Consider the following 7,849-nt stretch of genomic DNA (forward strand, 5'->3'; position numbering starts at 1 on the left):
ACAATTATCCCCTAGGTCTATTGCATCCAGGTTGCATGCTTCCCAAGTTGTATGCTTCTTGCTATACAGAATGGCATGCAACTCCTTCTTGAATCAACCTTCTAATAATAATGAGACAAGTCTTTTCTTAGTTGGAGTTTCCAACTCCAAACGTCTATCGATGTATTTCCTCATTTGTCAACTCACACAATCTCTTATAGTTTCTCTCTATTTTTGTTTAAAGATGTAAATTTGTGCTACCGTGTTGTGTTTGATTCCCAATTTCAAACAAGCAACAACAAAACTTATAGCCAATGTTGGTAGATCAATGATGGATCCAAGAGGTATAGTATGGAGCCAAAAGTTAAGGCATGGCCTTCAAAAGTCATTACAAACCCCTCAAACTGAGTGTGGAAGTCAGTTATGCACTTTGCTCCTAGGACCTTCTTGAAGCTTGCTAAATGTTCACATGGATCCCCTCATCCATTGTATTTTTTGACCCATTTCTAAAAGTGAACTGGTTTGATCTTAAGATTGTGTTCAGCACCCGCTCTCTTGGTTGATGTTTCTCCAACTAAGTCTTCAAACCAATTGTTTGGTGGGTGTGACTCGTGTGGACCTCTTCTTGCCCTGGCGTCACCCGTTCTTCTTTGGTTAATGGTGGTTTTTGCATGCATCCCCCGAAATTATCATCATTGAGGTGGTTGTCTTGTGATGTACTACCCCGTTGTGGTTGTCCATACTGCCGCATGTTCTCTCAGTTGGTCCCAAGTTTTGTTCTGCTTCAAATCTCATACTCATAATGATTTCTCAAATAGATTAATCCTGGTATTGTGTCTGTTCAACCTCCTTCAAAGTCATCATAAAGTTGTTGTTATAATAATCCCTAGAGAGATGGACGGGAAGGACCACTAGGCTTTTCTCTCTTAACTTCAAAATATACATGATTTTCAAGAGTGTCAATTGTCCCAGTTTAGCATGATATGTTCATATCAAAAGCTGTGACATTGTTGTCCTCCCAACAATCAACTCCAAATCGTGGGTTATTGGTATATATACGTTTCTGTTTTTTGGCATATATCTCGTCGTCTCTTATAATTCTAGCACGGGTGGTTCCTCATTAGTGGTCATGTCTTGAATCAAAGTGTTGGCTTCCAAATCCAATCGGTCCACTGTGTGGGTTAGGTTAGTGTCACACGGGTTGACAAAATGGCCTTTACAATCTCCCACTTAAAGGCCAATGTGGTCGTAAGTGGTGACTCAAGCTGGTATGTACAACCATGAAGCACAACAACTTTACCCTTGTACAAATTTGTTCCACCTACACCCATTAACTCAATGCAATGTGCAAACCACTCCATAGCTAGGCTCTTCGTAAGAGCATGTGTTGGGTTTTTATCAATGCAAGGACCTTGACAAGATCCAAGCACTTGTCCGTCAATGCATCCCAAATGAAATGATTACTCATCTCAATGTGGTTTGACTTGGAGTGAAACATGGGATTCCTTGCCAAAGCAATGGCACTTTGACTATCACAATGCAAAATTGGAACCTAATGAATGTCTAGATCTCCCACTAAATGTGCCAACCTTATAGCTTCCTTGTTGGCATCTGATGCTACAATGTACTCAACCTTTGTAGTGGAAGAAGACATATAATCTTGGAGAGATGATATCCAAGAAATGGCTTCTCTTGCAAATATGAAGATGTAGGCAGACGTAGATCTCCTACTATCTTTGCAACCCGCATAATCTACATCCGTGTAACCAACAATAAATGCATCGCTGTTAGCGAAGCGTAAACACCTGCTTGCTATACCCTTCAAGTATCTGAGGATGTGTTTCACTGCTATCCAATACTGCTTGCCAAGATTAACCATATACCAGCTAACCACTCCCACTATAAATGAAATGTCTCGCATCGTAGCTACCATAGAATACATAAGACTGCCTACAACCAAAGAGTATGGCACACTTGCCATTTTTGCTCTCTCAGCATCTGACTTGGGAGAATCTTCCTTGCAAATTTTCAAATATTACGGTAGTGGGGTACTCACTGCCTTCCCCCCTGCATATTGAAACACTGTAAGACTTTGTGGATACAGGATTATTGAGATAACTCAAGAATGCCTCTTTTCCTGTCTCTCTTGATACACATACCAAGAAATTTGTCCAAATCCTTCATAGCATAGTTTTTGCTTAATATTTGCTTCAATTTGGCAATCTCCTCAGTGGAATTTCTTGCAATGAGCATGTCATCTACATATAGAATGAGAATGACCAAAGAACCATCATTGGATTTCTTGTATACAAGCAGTGATCCTCTTGTCTCCTTCTAAAACCCTGGGACTACATAAAAGCGTCAATACTTTGATACCATTGCCTTGAACCCTACTTCAAGCCATAAAGTGCTTTCTTGAGTTTGCAAGAAGCTCCTCCCTACTAGGCTGCTCAAAACCTTTATGTTACTTCATGTAAACATCCTCTTCTAGATCCCCATGAAGAAAGACTGTCTTCACATCCATTTGGACAAGCTCCATGTTCTCTCAAACACTATAGGCAATGTAGTCATCTTGACCATTAACGAGAAGATACCTTAGCGACCAATCTAGCCTTATACTTAAGCTTAGGATCATCATATGTAAACCTCTTCTTGTAAACCCATTTGCAAGGTAAGGCCTAATTGACGTCTGGCAATTCAACCAATTCCCATGTCTCCTTGTTCACAATTGAGCTATACTCAGATTGCATGGCATGCTCCCACTTGACCTTGTCATCAATTTGCATGGCTTATAATATAAAGATGGCTTATCGCAATCTATCAGCAATGTAGCCCAACCCTAGCTAAAACCACTCAAGAGGATGAGAAGTTGAGTAGATCATCTCAAAGCGTGCCTACTACTCTCTGGCATGTCAATTGGAGCACTGCTAGTGGGTGGTACATCACTAGCTTCCAACTTGTCATAGATTTTTGAGGCAATTTCCTTGAATGTGGCCTTTCTGTATTCAACCTCTTTAATAGGTTTCTTATGCATCTTCAATTTATTGAAGATCACATGTGAACTGTGAATGACTTTGTATGATTCCACATGCTAGAGACGATAGCCCATCTCTCCATGTGCACCATAACCTAGGAAAATACACTAATGTGACTTTGGGTCTAGCTTTTTTCAAAGCTCTTTGGGCACGTGTGCATATGCCTCACATCAAAAGACACGTAAGTGATCATGATGTGTCTTCTTGCCATACCATAGCTCCTTTGATATATTGTAATCCAATGGTGTGCTAGGTGATCTGTTGATGATGTATACGACTGTGAGTACTGCTTCTGCCCAAAAACCTTGAGTCAGATTTTCCATAGAGAGCATGGATGTGATTTGGTCTTGAATCGTTCGATTCATCCTTTCTACAGTTCCATTTTGATTAAGCGTGTAAGATGCAGTAAGATGCCTCTTAATACCTCTCTTACTACAAAAATTCTCAAACTTCTTGAAGACTTATTCTCCACTGTTGTCAGTCCTCAAGCATTTGATCTTCTTGCCAGACAGATTCTCTACCAATGCTAAGAATTTCTCGAAAGTAGAGAAGCCATGATTCTTATGTCGTAAAGGATAAACCCACACCTTTCTAGTGGAATTGTCTATAAAAGTCATGAAATAGCTAGCTCCTCCTAGAGCCTTGGTCGACATAGGATCGCAAACATCACTATGGACAAGCTCTAGTGGCTGCAAACGATTCCTATTCAATGGCGACGAGGTCATCCGAGTTTTCTTACCATAGACGCAATGTTCACACATAGAAATCAAAATAGGTCAACACAGACAAGTATCCAAAACAAGCTAGTGTTTCCATTCCCTTTTCGCTCATATGGCCTAGCCGGCTATGCCATAACTCAGTAGATGGCAACTTGGCTATGGATATACAATCCTCTTTTACACATGAAACAAACATAGAGTAAAGCGTTCCATGTTTCTGACACCTAAAAATCACAAGATTTCCCTTCTTGATTGACCATAAGCCATTCCCGAAGGTGTTTGTGTAACCCAAGTCGTCAAGCTGACCAACAGATATTAATTTTTTTTCTAACTTGGGAACATGTTTGTCATTTTTTACTATGAATTTCGTGCCATTTTGCATGACTAGCTTGATGTATCTAGCACCATGTATCTCAAGCTCATAGGCATCACCGGGCTTGACTTTGACACTACATACGTAGAGAACTATTCTCTATGAGGTGTTACATGGAAACTACCTCTAGAATCAATAAACTTGCCACTAGTATGTGCATACGTAGAGAACCATTCTCTATGAGGTGTTACATGGAAACTGTCTCTAGAATCTATAATCCAATTTTGATCAAAGCTAGCATCATATGCAATAAGAGCATCTGGACTAAGATCTGCTGTGAAAATGCATATGTGCAATTTTAGGAGACTCTAGCACATTGAGCTCCTCAATCTTAACTTTGCCCTTGCTATCAATGTCAGACTTTTTATTTTCTTGAAAATTTTTCTTTTCTTTTTGCCATATGCAATAATATTTCTTTACATGTCCCTTTTTATGGCAATCATAGCACTCCACATTGTGCAAGGAGCCTCTAGTTTTGTTGCAAGAGTTCTTGCAATACTTACTTTGGACAAAATATTGAGTGCGACCTCTATGACTCTTACCACTGGCAACATATGCATCACCTTGCTTTTCCTTAAGACTTCCTGCATATCTCTTCATTGAGTAGATAGAAAAACACATTATCATAAACCAATTTGGATTCAGATGCATAATTACTAATCGTTGTGCAAAAAATATCCCATGAAGAGGGTAGAGATCACAATAAGAAAATCGATCACACTTCGTCAAATCAAAATACAGTCCCTGAGATGTCATTTGTCTGAAGTACATTGAGTGCATTCAAGTGATCAGAAACTGTATCACCTTCTTTCATGCAAAACTCAAAAAGCTTCTTCATCAAGTACACTTTGTTGCTTTCACTTTTTCTCTCATAAGTATTGCATAGCTTATTCCATAAGGATTAGCAGTAGCTTATTCCATAAGGATTAGCAGTAGCTTCATTCCCTATAGGGAAATAGATTGATTCGGCTAAATGTAAGCAAATAGTGGACCTTGCTTTTGCATCTAACATGTTCCACTGCACTTTTGTGTAGCCATATCCCTCTGCACGCTCAAAGATGGGATCTAATTGATCATTTTGGGTTAGCAAATCTTGGATTTGTTGTTTCCACATTTAAAAAATCATGCTTTCAAACTTTCTAATATTGTAAATGTCATTGTCAGCATAAGAGGCCATGTTTGCAAGACTTGAGCACTATGGCTAGGATGCCAAAAGTTATGGCAAGAAAGCTTGGTGAGATTTGACAAAATCTCCTTTGTAAAGAGGACAAAATCTCAAGACAAAAGGGTGCTCAAAGATGCTTGAAACACTTAAACACACTCACATAAATTTTTGGGCATAGCCTCCTTTGCCTGGGGAGTGAAAAACTCAACCCATACAATGCATAAAACACATAAAAAACCAGCTCAAAAGAGTGAATGTGGGCATAGACTTTCAACTCTCACTGCTAAACAACTGCCATACTCGGTGTAAAGCAAAATATCTTATCAGAACATACACTATGGCGAGGGTACCATAATAGGGAACTCCAGCAACTTGTATCACCGAAGGTATCTCAACATTCGACAATACCCCGACTCAATAAAACCTCACACATAACCCTCCAAAAGGTTAAGCAGACACAATGAGTAGCCACAGTCTTAGAAAGGGCTCTTCCAATCCGAGTCTCAAAAACAGACGGCAAAACTGCCAAAAACGCCAAAGAATGGCTCCACATGGTGTACAATGGGCAATATCCACAACTCAACGTACATGAGTAATCACGCACAAACATGCTCTAAGAATACTACATGCAGTAAACAAAATCCCTGTAGGGATGTCTGATCTCAAAAGAGCTCAATAGCACTATGTGTGCTCAAAAAAGTACGCATCTATCAAGGCATAGTCATCTACAGAGAAACTGCTGCCAAAACAATTACTAGGAGTGCATGTGAAGGCATTGTACCCATACGTGTATGAAAACCTAGAGAACCTAGTGTAAGTAGGCTCAACCCCCCCCCCCCCCCCCCCCCCCCCCCCGTAAACCTGCTATGAGAGAAGCCGCATGTCGGTGTAGACTAGGACGCCGATGCCAATTTTTGTCGTCGGACAAAAATGTGAAAAACGCCGAAGGTCGCAGTCAAAACTAAGCTAAAAAGGTGACCGACGTACTCGATGTCGCTGTCGGGTGTCACTCCTCTATCAAAGAGGTACCTCACCCGTGGATGTCATCAGCACTAGCATCCACGAAAAATCACTCGTCCGTGGGAATGTTGATGTTGATAAGTGTCGTCGATGTTGATGTCGAATGCCAGTGTGGAGCACCAAGAAAGCCGGTGTGCTCTCTGTCTCGCTCTCTATGCCAAAATCATTGAAGTTGGGGGATGCCCGGGCATACTTGCCAATGCGCTAGTCGAAAAATATTGTCATCTCTCCGATGTCGCGTATTGGCGAGAACCTGAAGCTTTCTTGGCTACTTGGTTTCAATTATGTGAGGCCAATGCCTTGGTTTTTTGCAAAGTGGGTGTGTCTTGAATAGAAGACCTCCCCTTTTCTCTCTATCAATTGAGGCCAAGCAAGTATACAAAGATTATGTGCGTGCATGTGTGTGTGTGTGTGTGTGTGTGTGTGTGTGTGTGTGTGTGTGAACACACCTCTACACACACCTCCAAAAGAAGAGTTAATTTTAATTATTTGTCAAACGCACAAGAACTGTCAGGTTTCTTCTATTGCAATGTGTGTGTTGGTTTCCCTGTTGCTCCTTGGGTGCTCACTCTCATGCTCAATTCACACATCCCTGCGCGCTCATTGCTCGATGCCCTGCAGACTAAACTCATTGCTCGATGCCTTGCAGACTCGGGTGATTCGTTGCTCTAAGCTTCAAATGCACAACTTGCTCATGAGATCCAAGCAATTCACAAGCTTTCAATCTTCGCTTGCTTGAGTTTGATTTGCTTGTTGCAACTTTGCTCTCAATTGGCTACAATTGCTTGAATCTAGCTTGATTTTTCTCCCTTACTGCTCAATTTCCACACACAAGCACTACAGAGTTCTCCAATGCTAGCCTCCACAACCCAATTTCACTGCTCAATAGTTTGACCTGCTTGGTACTATCTCCACATGCTTTGCTTAATCCAAGCTCGTCTGTGCTCGTGATTGTGTATAGGAAGGGGGAAGGAGAAGAGGGGAGAACCACACAGTCTTGGGGAAACCCTGCATTTTAGAAGGAGAGAGAGTGAGAACTTCTTTATTTTTAGTGTTATGTATATGGGATACAAAGGGGGAGTTAATGGGTTAGGTAAGTGTCACATGGATCCGCCACAGTGGCCTTTACCCAACATTGAATACATGTTGAAACACATGAAAGATATGATGAGCAACATGCAAAGGATACCGATTCAAGGACCGGGACATGGTCCACCACAAGGGCAACCTATGATACAACCTAGACCATCAAAATAGTGTGCCATTGAGGGAAAATGAATGAACCATGAAATAAATAAGTGCTATTACAAGCCAAAATATGATGGAATTGTCCAGTATGTATCGACGAGACAACAGGGACAGCCGATGTATAGGTAAGCCTACCTAGCATGGGGCCGATACAAAAACCACATATGGCTATGGAGAGACCACAATCAGTACTATGTGAGCAACCACCTCTACTGGAAACAATGATGTGCAAGTTAGGTACTTGCTTCTTGAAGGGCAATTGGAGGAGCGTGCTCTAATACCAGTTTCACCTTATAATGAAATTAATAGG

This window comes from Adiantum capillus-veneris, chromosome 3 (assembly GCF_014529385.1).
Source record: "Adiantum capillus-veneris isolate H3 chromosome 3, ASM1452938v2, whole genome shotgun sequence".
Taxonomy (NCBI): domain Eukaryota; kingdom Viridiplantae; phylum Streptophyta; class Polypodiopsida; order Polypodiales; family Pteridaceae; genus Adiantum; species Adiantum capillus-veneris.